The sequence below is a fragment of the Poecilia reticulata genome, linkage group LG13, assembly GCF_000633615.1.
Source record: "Poecilia reticulata strain Guanapo linkage group LG13, Guppy_female_1.0+MT, whole genome shotgun sequence".
In the NCBI taxonomy this organism is placed as follows: Eukaryota; Metazoa; Chordata; class Actinopteri; order Cyprinodontiformes; family Poeciliidae; genus Poecilia; species Poecilia reticulata.
In genome coordinates this window covers 10,682,614-10,702,049 of record NC_024343.1, presented here as the reverse complement: position 1 = coordinate 10,702,049, position 19,436 = coordinate 10,682,614, and the positions used below count along the sequence as shown (strand labels likewise).

Below are 19,436 nucleotides of genomic sequence, written 5' to 3'. Positions count from 1 at the left end.
TCTAGAACTATTTTCTTTGGAAATTTGCCAAAACTCTGTTTAAAGTAGTTTTTACAATACAATAAATCTACACCTGCTGCATTGCTTTAAGTCTCAATTGTACTCTTTAATGTATTTTATGTGTAACTATGGGCTTTATTTTCCAGTCACATTTTAGTCTAAAAATGATTTGTAAACATCTCTGACTGGAAGAAGGTGTTCATAGCCTTGTAGGAAACTGCACCATGCCATTGTCGCTCAGTCAGTGAAAACATAACAGGACTAAGAATTGCTCTTGTGTGTGTAAATAGACTTGAATATTTTCTTTTGGATGTTGCTCAATGTTTTCTTCTTTCACTCTCTGTTGTCTCATTTTTTAGGGGTGACAAAAGTGTTAGCAGTGTCTGCATATTTTTGAAGATGGAAGCACCCAAGTCTTTGTAGTTAACCACAATTGCAGTACGCAACATGTTTGCCATCTGCCCACAGATTAGAAGAAAATGGAATTTCCATGTATTGTGTTTCTTCAGAGAGCCTGTGTGAGTTAAAAACTCATACCACTTGTCTGCACAATAGCAGAACCCAACCTAAGAGGATGCAGTTGCTCCACATAAAAAAAAAAAGTATTTTTGCTTTGCTATTGGCGATGGCGCCATTTTGATGTTTGCATCAAAATGTGTTTGTGTCTCTCTTGCAAGAATTAAATAATTGAACTCTGTTTCCATTTATTTAATTTCTCACATTGGTCATTGATAAAGAAAATCTAGAACAAAATTAATTGTGTTTTGCAGCGATGTGTATAGAGCCCTTTTTTGTTATTTTCGCATAATTTTGCAACAAAATGCACTATATTTGCATAAATTATCAAACCAATTTGTGTTTTAATTTCTGGTGATTAGTATGATGGAAAAGGATGCAACATGTATTAGATAAATAAAATATAAAATCTGGCAAAAGGGCACCGGCATTAATATGTGTTACCAAAAGCACCAATGACTGCTCAGCACAATGAAATAGAGCTTTATTGTGACCTGCTATCAAATGTAAATAATGCATTACCTTCTGTAAAGGTAATACACCAATTCAGTTTGTTTAAAACAAAATTAAGACATGGAGAACTTAAAAAAAAACCAAACCCTTCCTGGGTCTTTCAGCTGGGCGCTGTTTAAGAAGTGAAAATAAACATTCAGAGTGCAGTTGAATTTTTGTGAAATGCTACTCAGCTCTATATTTGGTAGATTTTGTTTTCAACCCTTACTTTTATGGTCTTTTACACTTAATGTCCAGAGTGACACTTTGTAGATAAAATGGTTGATACTCCACCACTTGGAACAGGGGAAACAAGTTTTCCAACATGGGTGTCTTTACGGTATTGTGCAGCGAGAGTGCTTAGCATTTTCCAAAAATTCACTCGTACACTGATCAGAGAAACATTACCATGTTTTCTCTGTCTTGTACTATGTGATGAACTGCAAGCAGAACCTAGCTGTGATATTGACATACATAGTTGCTCCACCTGATTTTGATTTTTACTCTCCAGCTCCCCCTCAGAAATGGTCGATAGGTAGGTTGGTTGGTTTAACCCTCCCCTTGTTCGGGCTGTTAAGTTGTTCCTGTTACTCCTTCTTTCTTGGCATTGAGCTCATGTAGTTCATTCTCAGTATTTGTCAAAAAATCCACTTTTTAGTGTTATAGCACCAATTCAGCATTCTCCTGAAGAGTATAAAGGGTCTGCTTTATATAAAAAGTCTTGCAAGATGATAGTCTTCCCTCAACTGAAAAAGCAATAGAAAAAAAACGCAATGAGAAGGTCAAAATGACAGGAACAGAGAACGCTGAAAGGTGGGATTACTACAGCACACCCTGTTAGTGTAATGTTTGATTTGGTTTGGTTCTGGCCACTTAAGCCTCATGTTAGTCCTTTTGTTTCCCTAAAGCAATTCTATAATCCACCCTAATGCAGTGGAGAGGGGTGAAAAATTAGAGAAACACCCCAAAGAGGATATGCATATAGGAAGTGGCATGGTTGTAGTTAATTTGAGAGAAGGATAAAATGCAATGATTAGAGAGAAAAGGGTTTTCGCAGTCGAGGAAAGAAAGCAGGTTACTACAGTCACACTTTGATTTAGCTTCTACTGCAGTTGTCAGTTTTTTTCTCTTAAAACTTCTTTCACAGTCATTTTGTCTTTTTCTATTGTTGCCTTTCATGTTTGTTCCCCCTATTTCTCCTTGTCTACAAACTACAAAAGCTGTTTGAAACAATCTTGTCTGTCCTTCCACACTTGTTCACCTCCTATAGTTTCCCTTCTCAAAGGAGTTATTTAGCAAAGTTCAAACTTGTATCCTAGCTGGAAACAATTAGTGGTTCTTTTAACTCTGTGGGGGCTTAAAACACAAATTTCCCCCCTCCAGGAGATATATTTGAATACGTCTTCTTACAACAAATCAGTAACGTTACAACGTCTAAAATTGTGTTTGTGTCCACTGGCGTGTGCCGTCAACCCGTGTCTTTTCCAGAACTCAAATAATAGCATGCAGCATGAGCCACTCTTGCCAAATAGAGTTGGACCATAGTGAGAAGAAACAAAGTCAAAGACAAAAAGAGATAAAGGTGGCAGAACTGGATACCACATGGAAATTAAGATGTATTAAATAATCCGGTTAGCGATGGCTGGCTGTAATCTCACTAATAACATATTCAACTCCTAATCTACAAATCATCTAAAGAGAGCAGAATTTTACATGTTGGAGTTTCAGATAATAGCATGCAGCATATAAGGATTATGGCATCTTTTTGCAAGTGTCAAATGTAAGATGGACTCACAATCTGCAAAAAAAAAAAAAAAACCACACACACATTGGAATATTTATTCCCAGCAATAGTGGGGAATAAACAAACTGTGTTGTGATAAGCAATGTAATCAGTGCAGAAAGTCAAGTTTTTCTTTGAGGGATTTGGGGAAAATGGAAACCCTGATTTTTAGAAGAAAATCATTTCTTTAAATGATTGATGCAACATTAAATGATTTTGGGTAACTTGTACAACAACAAAAACATATATGTATTTTATTTAGAACATATATATTTGTATTGTATTCAGGGGTCTTTTTTTGCCTGAATACAATGACGTCCACTCTAAACATCTTTGTTAGCTTTAAGGACCTCCTATTTTTTTTTTTCCTTTCCATCTCCTTGTCTGACCGTTTCTCCCAATCTAATACATGCAGCGTCTTGCGAGGATAAATAGCCATTGAACTTTTTCACATTTTTTCATTACCATCATAAACTCCAGTGAATTTCATTGAGATATAATAATAATACATTTTATTTATAATACCCTTTGTACATCAAACAGATCTCAAAGGGCATATTTACACACTGATGACGGCAAGATGTTAGATTGTACCCACAGCTGCCTTGGGGCGGTCATTTGGCCAATTTAAGCCATTGGCTTTTCTGACCAACACATTCTGCCAGGGACACATACGACAATGGTAGACAAACCAAGAATCGAACCAGCGACTCACTGATTGTAGGGCAAACTCTGTTGTGCCCAACCCATCATGTTTTCAACCAAAAAAAGTAGTGCATATATGCGGGAAATGGCAAACGCATATATTCAACCCACTTTACTCTGGGATCCCTAAAGATAATCCATTTTTTTCCCCAGTTCTTCCTCGTACTCCACGGAGTTTTGCAAGTTCCTGTTTATCGACTTCATCACAGGCAAATACCAGAGTTGATGGCAGGACACAGGGCAGTCTTTCAAGAAAACCTAACGGGTTCTGCTAAAGACTTCAAACTGTAGATTTAGATCAAATCATACTTGTGTGTTAGAAAGATTCAGTCAAACTGCAGACCTAAATCCAACTGAGAAGCTGTTGCAAGATTTTAAAAATATCCGTTTTTAAACAGACTCTCTGACTGCTGTACTTAATCTATTTTGTGAATAATAGGCAATACTATTGGAGGCATACTAATACTGCTGTGATTGCAGAAGAGTGGTTGCACTTAGTATTGACCATGGGGGGCTAAAAGCGTATGCACACCAATTTTCCACCACATTTATAAAAATATGCTCTAAAAAGTTTGTATTTTTCCTCCATTTTGCAGTTATGTGTTACTTGGTTTGTGGTTGTTCCATAAGAAAATGTTACAAAGTTCAAAATATTTTCCCGAGCCACTGCAGAAAGTACAAAGAAATGGCTATATAGTATATCAGTCTTCTGACACAAACAAACTCTGTCCATGTTACACAAAAGCAGTGATACACTTTGGCTTGTACAAGCAGTCCCACTTCTCCTACGTTGGCAGATGTGCAGGCATATACACGCATAATTGGTCTTTTTGGAACAAAAGTGGTCCAAATGTGAGTCGCACACATCACTTGGTTGGCTGTGGGTATCAGAAAATCCAATATGGATTTGCTAAATGAACATGAACAGAGATGGAGAGAGCGGCCGAGTGTGGTGTAGAGGGGAGGGGGGCAAGCGAAGGATGCGGGCAGGAAAGCAGGCAGGTTGTTGATTACTCTTACTCTAGTGTTTAACATTAGGAAATGCCACACTGAAAATGGTGCTCATATCCCCCTGTCAATTGCCTTGTTAGCCATCGCTAGATAGAATGAAAGCAAGTGAATGGGGAAAAAAAAAAAAAAAAACATTGTTTGAAGGTTTGGTTTAGTTCACCACTTGTCAAAGCAGAGCTCTGAAAAAATATCACACAAAAAAATCCCTTTAAGTTCACAGAATTTCTCATGTGTCAGCAAAGCAGTTGGATTTTATTAGACAATATTTTGGAAAAGTATATTTTTTTAAATGTAGCTTTTTGTTACGTCACAGCTACAACTCCAAATGCACTATTTTGAACTTTATAAGTAAACTCTGTTATGTATAATTGTGAAGCAAAAGAAAAGCAATACATGGTTTTTAATGTTAAAAAATCTGAAAGGTGTGGTAATCTGTTTTTCCTTACAAAGTCTTTTCAGGAGCCAGTCAGATTGGATGGAGCAAATCTGTGAACATCAATTTGAAAACCTTCTTACAGGTTTTTGATCAGATTTAGGTTTAAATTTTATTGACACATGTACTGTATATGCTTGAATCTAAACTGCTAAATTATACTTTTGGCTTTTTAGAGTCATTGTCCTCCTGGAAAGTGCACAACAACGTTTCAAACTTTTTTTCCTAGTACTTCCTTGTATGTAATTCCTCCCCCCATATATTTTATGAATGAGGAACTACTTTATTGTCAATGCTGAAGAAAATTATTCTTTACAAGTATTATTATTCAAAAACAAGCATCATGTCCCTACAATCTCACAGTTATACACTACTTTCTGATTATCTTTTACAAGAATTCCCTATAAAATACTGTTTTTTTCCACACTATAAGGTGCACCTAAAAACCTTCAATTTCCTCAAAAGCCAACAGTGCGCCTTATAATCCGGTGCGCCTTATATATGGACCAATATTGAGCCACAACAGGTCTAGCAACTACGGTAAGCAGCCGCCGACTTCATTTTCCCCCGTAGAAGAAGCGCCTACCGACCTGATAATCGGGTCGTCTGCAGGTCATTTAGCACCACGTTCTCCATGAACATGCTGTGCGCGAACGGAGAAGGGTGACCATTGTCCGGCCACGCCCCGGCCCAGTCGCGGAAGGCTCTCCTCGCCGACCCGAGTCAGACTGTTTTGTTGACATTCTCTTTAGTGCAGCTCCATCTAGTGGATACATAGCGTAACTCCAGCCTCTACTGTAGCGTCTATTCTATGCGCCCTATATATGGAAAAAGTTTTAAAATAGGCCATTCATGAAAGTTCCCTTATAATTCGGTGCGCCTTATAGTGCGGAAAATACGGTACATTGAAGTTTGCCACTTTAATATGACAAAATGCTGAGATATGACCTTTGCAAGGTGCTACAAGTAAAACTAAATGCACAGACCACTCCACACACGCAAGCACTTTATCCCCTTCTGGGCATCCATTACTCTGTCACTGTCCCTCCATTGCATTCCCACAAATATCTGAACAAGAATTCCCACACTTCATTCTGATGTGACACCTGTTGGTGAGAAGAGGTGAATTGAGTCTCAGAGTATTGCACAGAGGACAGAGAAAAGAGATATCCACTGATTGCAAGCAGAAAGGGAAACGTCTGAACATCTGTGGTCATGATGAGGTCACCAAATACCTGCCAAAGCAAATCTAGCACAGGCACAGGACCAGAGGTAATGCAGCACTTCAGCTTTAATGGGTGTGTAAAAAGTAGCTTAAGGTAGCTTGGAAAAGCAAATTTACCATGAAAGAAAGAGCAAAAATCTGACAGTGTGATTTCACTTGATGAAAATTTGCCCAATAGGCATGGCTGTGCAGACAAAATTTAACATATCAGTGGATCAACTTAATTATGAAAACAGAATGAGTTCTAACAAAAGTGTACCTGAAACCGCAGGTCATGTTTCATAACACATTTGAGTGCTTTTTTTTTTCTGAAATGAATCTAAAGTAAGCAACTACAGTGCTGTGTTATATACACTCAAATATCCACCACATTAAACCAATAACACCCACTCAGTGACGATTTAGATAAAACCGATTGACGTTTCCCAATTCACCATGTGTGGGACACGAGGGATAGTTAACAGCTGCTCCAACCTAACAATAATATGCAGTATTTTACATGATCATTTATTTCTGATTTACAGACATACCTTGCTTTTTTTTTTACGCTTCATCAAAGGTCTCTTGAGACACATATTCATAAAAACCCAAGCAGAATGGACTATAACAATGATAACACAGTAGACACAGTCTGCCCAAAGGACCATCCTTTTGTGACAAGCCTTAGCTCCTAATTACCCTCTGGAGATAAAGTCAGAGTCTGGAGCAGCACTAATAAATAAGGCCCTGGCATTACTGGCTATAGATGCGTTTGCCCCAATAAGTAATGATGTTTCTATCAGGACAGGACCTCTGAACCTCCTGGGGACCAGTAATCAGTTGCCTCATCTAGTTCCAGGATAAGTAGGACATTGCCACTTTATCTCTCCAACAAAAGTGATACAAATGATTACAGCAAGATGGTTTTTCCTTTGAATTTTCTTTTTATCAACTCTGATGATTATACTGGGAATTGTCCATAGAGAATTCTGTCAGGCTTTCAATTTCTACTCGAGCGCAAAATGACTCTGCATATTACCCAAGAGAGCTGTGTGTCCCTTTGATGGAGATCTGGCTTATGCAACATGGCATTATCAGTATTAAGCATTTCTTCAGAATTCCCAGTTCGACATCTAATAAAAAATGTAAATTATATTGAAAACACCAGGTTTATAAATGTCTTCTTTTTTTTTTTCCATCAAAAGAGCCTTTAAGTGCTGCATCATTTTTGTCCAGTTCGATCATTACAGTCACCCAGTGGTCAGTGGGTGGGTTACACCTGGGACAGGTCTCCAGTCCATCATAAAGTTACACAGGACAAACTACCATTTACACACACGCGCAAACTCCAAAAGGAGAGACCAGTTTCTCTGCAGTACATTTGAAACTAAAGCTACCAACGTTACATGTACCAAATAATAAAAAAAGACATGCATATTTGTTTGTTTTTTACTGTTTGAAGTTAAATGAGACCAAACTTCTCTTGTTTTAGGTCACTTAGACTGACCAAAATTATATATTTTTGCCAAATGCCAGAAAGATTACAGAGCACATCTTTAAGAGATTGTTTGTAACTTTCTTTGAATTCAAAATTTTACATACATTTGATCCGTCTTAGGAATAATTGTCTTTAAGCTATATGGCAAGGGTCAGACCTTTTGGGTTTCTTTCCACTAGCTTCACAAAATATTTTTCTGGAGTTCTGGCCAGATGTCTTATTTCCTGTATTACTCTGATACTGCCAGTATCTTTACCACAAACGTCATTAAGAACATTATGAACTGCAGGATCCTTTGTCTAAGATATTTGGCACAAACTGGATTTCGTAGGTATCACAGCCAGGAGCAGCAGCATAGATCTGTCTTATAGAGTGAACACATACAGGTTAGAGAGATTACATTTGTGTGAATCTACATCCTTCAATTGTCACTGTGGTGCCGGTACATTTGAATTTCCCCACTGAGGGACAATAAAGGTTATATCCTTTCTATTCTATTCCATTCTGTTCTATATATTTATGGTTTGCAGAAATCTCCGATTACAGCAAAAAAGTTTTTTTATTTGTTTTTTTCTATACCATGCCCATCCATGTATTTGAATCTTTGTATGTGTAAAACTCTATTTCTAAAAAAAAAAAAATGTTTTCTTCTTGTTGTATTACAAGTTGTTAATTTTGTCATTTCATCCAATAAATGATGCAAAATAATTTAACATCAGAAGTTATTTAACAAATTATTACTTGATAATTAATTCATTTTTGACCCAGTTTAAAACTACTCCTCTGATGGCATAAGACTCCTGTTTTCTTTTTAGTTATTATGGCTGACACATCATTATCTATTTATGCAGATAAAGTTAAATATGTTTAAGCTGCAGCAGAATATCCACTCTGTCCACACTTATGCAGGTGAGGGTACAATGACCTGACCAAATTTTACTTGCTTGCAGTTGTTCTCTCTTGTTTCTATGGAAACGGATATGCAAATGAATTCATAAGCACAAACTCCAATATTGCCAGATAATCAGGCGATACAGCCACTTCCAATGAAGTAAACACAGTCCAGTAATTATGAATGTGGTTTGCTGGTGATGTGACACCTGTGTCCCATCCCATGGGTCTCTTTGAATTGGACAGCTGTGCTAACAGTGAAAATCATGGCAAAGTTCACACACATACACGCACGCACGCACACCCCCACGCACACGCACACACACACACACACACATACTCTGAAAAGTCTGACAATAATCACATGCACAAACAGAATGTACTAAACATCAGTAAATGTATCAACAGAATTCTAAGTTTTATAGTTAGCTACAGCTATCTGGTTATTTTGTTGTCTTGTTTTAATCCATCCTTCCATTTTCTAACACCCTTGTCCCTAATGGGCTCGGTAGGGGTGCTGGTGCCTATCTCCAGCGAACGTTTCGGGTGAGAAGCGGGGTACAACAGGGTTAGGGTGTCTCGTTTTAACACATTTGTCAAATGTCTTAATTTGTCTATGCTAATTATTAAAATAATTCAGAACTACTTGGCTTTACTGACAAAAACCTTTCAATCCAAACCTTTCTCTTCAAATATACACATCTGTACTAGAGTGTAACATTATTAGATCATTCTATGTGTTATTTCAAGTTTTATTTGTTACATATTTCTGGCATTGCTGTGTGAACAATTCACATGTTCCTGAAAAAAAAAAAAATCAAAACTACTTAAGACGAAGTAACGCACTCCAAATTCCATATGGGATAAATCTGGTTTGATAATGTTCATAAATTTATTGTGAATATTCCATCATTTTATTGGTTCTGTTGTTATATTTTACTGATTTACCTTTAATACCACTCAGTGAGTTTGTTGGTTAAACGGTAAAGTTGAATTTGTTTTGTTAATATACTCCTGTGTATTTGACAGTACTTAATTCATAGACATGTGTAGTATTTTGCTTTTCATATAATGCCAATATTGGACTAACACCTTCATCTATAATTTTAAAACCTATGCCTTATCAGTCAGGTGTCTATATTTGAGACTGAACTTTTTGGCTATTTCTTCAATAATCAAGTGGTGCCCCAACTTGATCATTTGAGTTGAAATTACACATTTTACTAATAAGTATGGACTTAATATAATTGTTCATAGCCTTTGTTGTCCTACCGCACAACAAAGAGAAATAAGGCCATCCACAAGTCTGATTCATCCACCGTGACAATTTCCAGATGGCTGAATGTGCTATGTACTTCATCTCTATAGATCAATAAACTGCATGCGAATGGGAAAGAAGATGATGGGTTCTGTTTTCAAGAGGTTTACATTTTTCTGTGCAAATTTGTGCATCAACCACAAAACAAAATTAAAGGCGTTAAAAATAAAAACTAATAAAATTGCATGATCAGGAAAGAACATTATGTAAAAACAATATCTCCAGGAGAAAGAGCGACATTTAGTCTTCAGCAAGTTTAAAACTAGTACTGGGATTAATTTAAAGCTTCTATTTTAAGGCAATAGGTTTGGCTAAATTGACAAACAGAAAGTAATGGTTATATTACTTTATGCGTGTTGAAACAAATATTTAAAACATGATCGACTTCTGTCTTCTTTTGTCACAGCCACAGAATGAAAATCCAGTATCAAATGTCAGGTTCAGTTAGTGAATATAGCATCATTGGAGCATGAAATGATTCAATATGTGCACTGCCTTCCTTTTGTTTCTTGTCTCCTCCATTTTTCATGCTTATGTGACTCTCAATATAGAAAATTTGCATAACTTGAAACCTGCTGCCACAGGCACCCTTCAGCCCTTCACGTGGAATTCCCTAATACCTATAATGTGAGCCAACATGCCCAGCTGATGGGAACACTGTAGAGTTTAGTTATTAGGGATATGGGACAAGATAAGTGCACAACAACTGGGTAAGTGACTCAGTATATTAATAAGCAATCATTTAACAGAAGTAAAAGACTAAGATTAAGTATCGTAAATATAGTGATTGAGCAGTTTGCGATGAGTTATGAGAAAAAGACGGCACAGATTATATTTAAAAACACTTATTGAATTATTTGACCTTCAGTTCCATCTGCTATCCTGACTGGCTTCCAATAAACAGTAATGCCATGACATTTTTTGTACATAGTGTTGTAGAGTCCAGCTGTGTAACTTCACTGCTGTCCTGAGTTTTTAGTGAGAATCGTCTAAGCTTGTGCTTTAAGATTGGATGGTTTCTGTTATCATTTAAAACGTCTCCGTGGCGCTTGCCGCAACAAGATCAATTAAAAACACATGCTATACATTTATCAATATAGGCATATTGCATATCCACGTAAAGGGAAAAAGCTCTCCTAAATGATAGGATCGATATTTTCTTCCTCAACAACACCCAGATTGAACACTAAGCAGATTAATAAAAAGAAACGCAATTAGACGCTAACGAGGCTAACGAGGCACACCCGGTAAAAAACGCAATAGTAAAAGAGCAAGGAGGCCTGATATACTAAAACTATTAATCAGAGTAAAGCCGAAGCTCTGAGGTTTTTAACAATACTAGAGTCACCACGCTACGTGCAAAACTCAATGAACCAGCAGCTAAAGAAGAAAAACAGAAAAAGCTCATTTCACGAAGGTAAAATCAAAAATCCAGTCCTACCTTTGCCGTTTCGTGTTCATAATCCATATTAGAGTAAATATTTCCACTTGGTCCGATAATCCCTTTTCCCTGAGTACATCTCAAATGGTTTTTGGTTCGGCACAGAGGCATTTCCGTGTTTTACGTGCATTCACATTATGCCGGGTCAAATTTGGTCAATTTACGTCACATGCCTTTWTTTCGCTGTAATTGGTGAATGACTTTAGTTTCCGTATTAATGTCAACGCCCTCAGATTCTATTGGCTCTGACGGTTCGAACGACATGTCAATCGTCAAAATTGACCAATGGGTTCCCGAGAAACTGCCCCGCGTAGTTTTGAAAAATTGAATGGGGAATTGGGAGGTTTTACGCAGAGAGCGCAGAGCGCAGCTATTGTAATGTAATTATGAGATATATTAGTTTTTCCTTTGATCATATCATTTTGACAACTTAGTTTTCATTGCTATTTGCATTTTCATTGTTATATAATTCTATTTGAAGTGTTATTGTGAGTTAATCTGTTCCATTTTCAGTCTATTACAATTTGTCTATTTTTTTCTCTTTTTATGAATGAATGCAATGTGGATTTTTCAAAAGAACCCCCAAAAACAATTATTAGATGTAATTACTTATTTATGATAAATAATAATTTATAATATGAAAAGAATAAATGATTAAAACAGACCCTACAGAAATAAAAACTAAGAAAGTTCAAATGGCACAAATTGTGCCAAAATGGCTAATTTGGAAGGTCCGCCTAGATTTTTATCTAGTAGCACCTCTCTAAAACTCATATGATTTACTTTTTTTTCATGAAACTTGGCACAGTAAAAGGTCAGATTGTGTACTGTTGTTACTACTTTTTTTGGCTTTCACTGCATGTTTTGAAAGGAGCATTCATAGATTGAAGTGGTTTTTTTTAGGCGGAAATTTATTTTTTTCTTAATTTCTGCTGTTTATCATATTAATACACTTTCCTCAGTAACAGGCAGGGTGGTTTTTAGAGCTGTAACATGTTCTCTAGGGTCTTGCCTTTGTTTTGATACCAAAACAATTAAAATAAACTCTGTAGTTCTTGAGATACATTCAATTCATTTTGGGCATGTTATTTTCAGCCATATTGCTCAAAAGGAGGCCATGTTCCGGAAAGGTTTTAAGAAAAGCATTTCCATAGAGCTTCCACAAAATGTTTATACTAAAAAAAGCAAAGCAAATTAGATACAATGGTTTCAGTGGAAGTTTTAAAAATAAATGTTTACTTTATAATGACATAAAACAACCAAAGTCAACCTTATTCTGTACAATGTTCAATAATGTATTGAATATATAGCTTGATTTTCCACCAGTGGGAGATTATGGCTTTTGCTATTATGCTCCGCTACATATGAAATAAAAATTAAAGGGAAAGATGAAAGTAAAAATAGAAGAGAGGAGGAAGGATAAAGAAAATACAAGAAAACACTCAAGAAGTCAAAAACACCCACATCTACACTTGCAGAAAGAGTGAAAACAACAACAGCCAATAAACCAGTCATACATGTAAAACATCTACGTTTTAATACAAGCTGAATATATGAGCACAACGTTGTAATACAAGCTGTATGTAGTGACAACCGCAGCCAATTACACATGTGTGTGTATGAGCGAGCCTGTGTATATGAGGTTTCTTCATATGATGGTTCAATAGCAGATGTGAGGGGTCACAGAGTTGCCCCTCTGGACCTGAGGCAGACATCAGTCAACTCCAGAACATGTGACCCCAGGAGGAGCCCGGGTGGACCCAGAGACCCAAACACCAAGAACCCAATCCAGAGAAAAACAGAGGTGAGGCTCTGGGAAACCACCCAGCAGCCACAGTGCAGAACCGCCAGAGGGCTGCAGTGATAGGCAAGACGACAAGTTATTTCCATAATTAAGAGCTACACTTCAATAACTAAACAAACTGGAAAAAACTGAAACATCTCTGTAACATGTTAACGAGAGGGCCCAAAATATAGGGAATAGAGAGTGGCAGTGAATGTTTGGTTTTAAACCTTACATAGAAATAGAGCATGTATGTACTGAATTAATTGGAATACCTTTGTAAAAAAAGCTTTCCTGAAGAAGGAAAGGCATTTAAACAGCAGTTGTATGTTAGTATATGAGAATTGGCATAAAAAACTACATATTCTTCAGAAGATTAAGCAAAAAACATAAAACACATTAAATTTATTTTAGAAGACTTAGAAAATACACCATATTTCATATGAATGTGTTGCTGACTTCTTGGAAAGTTTTCTACAAGTTTAAAGTATATTTGTGGGAATTTAAGCCATTCCAACCGTAGCATTTATGAGGTCAGGCTCTTGTGTAATAGGTTTGGTTTGGCTATGAATAACTATTAATAAGCGCCGAAGGCAATTATTAACAAAATTGAGGTCAGGAAACTATGCAGACCAGCGAGGGCATGTTTTACAATACTGCATGCTGCAATTTACATTGCAGTTAGTGATGTAAGGCTTTTTCACAGCTGCTCAGCCATAACATTTAATTTCATGAAACTCAGTTTTTCAGGTAATCTGAAGGATCCGTAAAGTTTGAAGGTCTTTAGCTTTTGATTCTCCAGACTGTCTGTGCAGTATACATTCAGTATTGGCTGTCCTTGCTCTGTAATTATATGAGGCCTACTACTTTGTGGCCTAATTGCAGTCATTCCAATTTGCCCCTAATTTGTTATAATACCACTAATAGTTGACTGTGGAAATTTCCAGACTAGATTATTTTCACAAGTGGCATCCTATGACCCCACACTGGATTTCCCAGAACTTGTTTGTCTAACTCACTCTTTGAGAAATGTTTGTTGGAGCAGCTTCCATGCTGTGATGTAGGAAGTGATTGGACAAACTGAATGATTTATATGGGTGACCAGATACTGTTGGAATATATGGTATATATCAGCATCAATGTGTACTTCATAAACCCATCCCCCCACTGCCAATGCCCAGTGTTCCATGTACAGTCAGGAGATGGCAAGGTACACTCTGGACATGTCACCAGTCCTTCACAGGCTAACAGAGACATACAAGATAATCAGCCACTCACACACTCACTTCAAAGAGCATTTAGAGAGACTAATTAACCCAACATGTACTTTTTCAGACCAGCAGTCTTCAGCTCCAGTCCTCAAGAGCCTGTATTCTGAGCCTTCTGAATCAAAAGGCTGAATTATCTCCTCAGTATGCAGTGAATTTCTCCAGAGTCCTGCTAATGACCTGATCATTTGACTCAGGTGTGTTGAAGCAAAGACACATCTTAACGGTTGCAGGACACTAGCCCTTGAGGATTAGAGTGGCAGTGAAAGCAGGAGTACACAGAGAGAGTCAGTCTGTATAAAGAGATACGGGCAAACTCCATGCAGAATTCAAACCCCGGACCTTACTGCTACAAGGCAACAATGCTAAAACTGTGCCACCATGCAGCTCTTTGCAAAATCCATCAGTCACACACAATGGAGCTATGACTAAAGTTTGAAAGATTAAGAAACAAGAGAAAAACATATGCTAAAACTTAAAAGTTGCTTTCTTTGACACCAGTCAACCTTGATCACTGAAGATAAGTACTTGTCCAGCATCCACACTACTCTGCATTACCCTGAAAAAGGATTTACTAAGTATAGAAATACAAATATCCAAATGTAAGTATTTGTCTTGGTCTCTTAAAAAAAGAGAGAGATTCTGTCCTTGTTTGGTTTTTATTTTAAATGTTTTCAGTTTGAACATTGAAACAAACTGAGGTCTTGATGCAGAGCTTGAACTCTTATTAGCCATCCCCCAATGATCGAGAGAGCTTCTAATTAGGAGAATCACACCACCAGTAAAGGCTGCTTTTATGCCCTAGAATGCAAATTGTCAGATATGTTGTGAATGTTTTATACTGCAAACCATCTTAGGAAAAGGCCTGTACTTAAAAAAAAATTGGGCATATATCCCTACCATTTACATCTTTATCAAAAGGAAAGGAAATAATAAATTAAACACATTACATAAAATCTATAAGTTGTTGTAAATTTATGATTTGCAATTAAATCTAAGAACCAAAATAAAATACTTGTTTAATTCCCAAAGTTATCATTTTGCCATGGAACATCACTATTAATTAGTTAATTAACTTTTTTTTAACAAAGGGGAGACTCAAATCTCTAAATTTGTCACAAAACGGTGTACATTTTCAAATTAACTTTAACCAGGAGGAACATCACAAAGCAATGCAACTGGTTCCATATTTTGAAGCTGCTTCATTTTTGCATCAGTCACAAATCAGATAACATTCAGTACATGTTATAGCAATCGAGTCCATCAAGTCAAGCAATTTGCATCTACTTTTATCAGGTTGCTGTTGTCATTTTTGGAGCTACACACGCAACTGGTACAAAACCAGAAAAAAGCTGTTTTCTAATATTTGATTAACAGAGAACTGAAGTTCAAAGTCTTTCCTTATACTGTGTGGACTTGTCCAGTCAGACAAAATCACTATTTGTCTGACTGAACAAACAATGTTTGGAATGGAATTTCTAAATCAGTAAGAGATGCGAACAATGGACTTCATAAATAATGAATAGCAGAAGTATTTTTGTCTCCATTAGAACCCATTTGATACGAGTTACTTAGGGATTTAATTTCCCTCTGGGCTTAGTAAAGTACTTTTTAATTGGATTGAATCAAAGACAGCACCAATCTCCACTCTGTGACGTAGCACATCTTCATTTGAGACAAATGAACTATCACTTCATCTGATTGCTTTTAATGCGTACACCTGTGTTCACTCAATCACTGTTGAATAAAGAAAATATACTGGAAATGAATATTTACTCACATTTTCACTATTTTCAACAAACAATAGACATGCACATGTCAATGTTGGACAGATTGCAACATCAAAATACTGAAAACACTTTTTTTCCAGAAGTATAGCATGAATCATCAAAGGTTTGAAGATCAAAGTTTTCCTTTAGCATGTTTGACAATGAGATTCACGTTGTGTGTAACGCGTTTTGATCAGCCTCTTTGTTTTCTGTGTATTTTCAGTGACGTCACATCAAACTCATAATATGGAAGTCTCTGTAATCTATTGTCCTATAATAATATAATTGATACTTGGCAACGTTGTCCTGAGATTCAGGGGCATGATAATAAACAAACACAGATTTCTCAGACTTGGAGCAGATAACCAGGTGGTTTTGATGCTTTTATTTGTTTGCAAGCCGATTTCCTCAAAAGCCAAACTACTTGCAAAGAAAACAGAAACGATTTCCCTTTGAGTGTTGTTCCATGGTTTTATGAGAGGCCCAGCGCAATTTACGGTGCTGTATAGTAAAAGAAGAAATGGGTATGTACAAGCACAATGCTTTACATGTTTTATGGAATTGAATAGAGACAGCTTTGTGTTTGTACACATTGTCATGGACCCAGAAAGCAATTTGTTCATTAGCAACTTTTTTAATCATATGTGGCGCTCCATCTTTCTGTTTAATGTTCTGTTGTCGTTCTGATCCAGAATTGTCCCTGGGAGATAGGAGTGTCTCTAATCTGACCCGGATCATAGGAATGAGTTTTCTCACTACAACCATTCGGGAGTCAATTCCCCCTTGTTGCAGAATGGAAAGAAACCATGGGGTGAAACATCAGATAACAGAAAAACAATCAGTCTTTGTATGACCGTACACAACAGCTTTTGTGTGTGTTTGTGTGTGGATGTGGGCCCATGCAGGCCTACATGCAAGCAGCAATATGTGTTTTTGTCAGTGTGTGATGGAGGACCACAGATCTTATCAGGCTAATACCTCTGTTGGGTCTGTGACTCGGCTGAGAGTAACTAGATGATAATTCTGCCCAAGGTGTGTTTGTCCTACCAAAAACAGAGGGACAGAAAAATAACATAAGAGTAAAAATAGATGCACCTACCTTTAGTGGTAGTGGGAAGGGTGTTGATCGCTAGTTGGTATGCCAAGCACAAATTAATGTTATCAGGTGTTTGGGAGTGCTGGTGATTGTGCCCTCAGGAATCAACGAGACCCAAGCAGACAAGACTCTGTGTGTTGCATCAGTGCTGGTTGGGGATTATGTAATCTCAATTTATATATGCCCAGTGCAAACAACCAAAAAACATGCACATATTTGTGCAAACGCACACATTTATGCTTACAAGACCTTTAAACTGAATTGACTCATAGTGCACAGGCCAATCTAAATCCTAGCCCTAACCACAAAAGTTCACATCTAAACCCTTTACCTGGTTGGAAAAGGTTCCCCAACAACAGACAATTTGGGAAACATTTGGTATTCAAAGTACCAACCTCTCAAGACAGACAGATAGATGTTTATATGTGCATTATCACGTATTTCTGAATTAAGTTGTGTGGTACTCGGATCAGATCTGGCTAAAATATGATTATATTTCCTAAACACAGGGAACCTGCTGAAATGATTACTAAGTATCATGCAAGCAAGTACATTTTACCCAGGACTGTACATTGACTTTCAGAGTGTTGCCAGTCTCGATAAGTTCCATGGATGACTAAAAAGACAGAGCCCATCCCTGTCTGGTGTCTACTGAGATGTTGTATTTTGCAGCAAAAATGGCACCGGGATATCTTTCTATTCCATGGATGGTTGCATGATGTCAGATGGATGGGTTCATGGAAGAATGACAGGCAGCTGGACGGGTGAATCGACTGACACAAGGATTGATGGATTAATGAATGGATTCATGAAGGATAGGTAAGTGGATGGATGGATGGAAGTAACTTTAAGGTGGAAATGTCATGAAAACAGAACTGTGCACTACATGCTCCTTTTTCTTTATGCTTTCTCAGACTGTCTAATTGTAATCAGGACGTTAGTCAAACTTGTCCCTACTCATGCTCTTTGCATTAAATGTAAATACCTGCTATAGAGATACATGAAAAACTGCTTCTGTAATAAAAAGAACAAAAAGCACGAGTAAAAGTCAAATAAGTAGTAGTAATTTTACAAGTTGAATATTTTTAGCTAATTGCAAAGATCAGTAGACTCTCATGTTAAACTGCAACTTGGCTAATAAAGATGTGTGTATACTATAATTCAGACATCAGACTGATAGCTTGGCAGCATGAGGTGCCCAACGAGCCATGCAGCTGTCACAGGTTCAGGTCTGGCGGCTCCACGCGGCATACACAAACCACCTAGAAAAAAAAGAAAAGAAAAGAAACAAAGCTGGCGTCTCTGAACACATCTGATGTACTTCCAGATATGTTTCCTAGATGTGCAAGTTCATTTACTGGAATGTAAGCAAGTGTGAAAGACACCTCAAGATGTTTCATGTTGTGGATATAATTATTCATGTGTTACATTTGTGTGTGTTATGTCAGGAGTGAGGTGTCAGAAGTTCTTAGAATACATTTGCCAATAAAACTATCAGATATTTAGCAGACAAGTCTGAATATCTTGTTTTTAGAGTGTTCAGATTATAACACTAACCAACAAGTTATATCTCTTCGTCAGCAATGATGGTTTATTAGAACTATATATCTATTTTCTGCTCTTTTAAAGGTTTAAGGTCATTTTTGTCGACAGATAATACTACAATAGATATGCTTTTAATACTAGATGAATCTCTATTATGATTTTAATATACACTCAAAAAACCAGTTGTATACAGAGCAATTTATTTCTGGAATGTGTTGCGTTCTGCACATACATTGATGTCTGATCATAAAGATCTTAAAAAGAACCTTTAAAAAATCTATAATAGAGAAGAAATTAATATTGAATTGATGAAATGGTAAAATTTATATTCAAAGTCTGTTGTCGTTTGTTTTTATTTGTAATTTATTTTTGATATTGTTGAAATAGTTTGACATTATGCTGCTCAGATACTGCTGCGATTTAATCCCCTTAACTGTCACCCTCACAAAACTAACTTGTGTTAGTCAATGGATCAATGAGGACACTGTTATCAACATCACAGTTAAATGGTTAAATAAAGTATAAAAAGTTGTTTTACGCCTCAGGAAGAGTCTAAAGTTGTAAGAAGTCACATAATATGTCTTCTTTAAGGCCTTATGGGAAAATGCACTGATCTAATATCGATAAAAGCACAAGGCTATCAGGTATGTAGGAAAATAAACTCTTTAATGTACAAAAGGTTG

The 19,436-nt window shown here is 36.8% G+C and overlaps 1 long non-coding RNA gene across 1 annotated transcript in view; it reads left to right on the top strand.

Annotated features, from left to right (window-relative positions):
* The window catches only part of LOC108166804 (uncharacterized), a 60,780-nt gene extending 42,363 nt beyond the window's left edge, over window positions 1-18,417 (top strand). Inside the window, exon 3 of the long non-coding RNA XR_001777196.1 lies at window positions 17,881-18,417. This is a non-coding gene — a long non-coding RNA (uncharacterized LOC108166804). The remainder of the gene's footprint in view (window positions 1-17,880) is intronic.
* The last annotated feature ends 1,019 nt before the right edge of the window (window positions 18,418-19,436 follow it).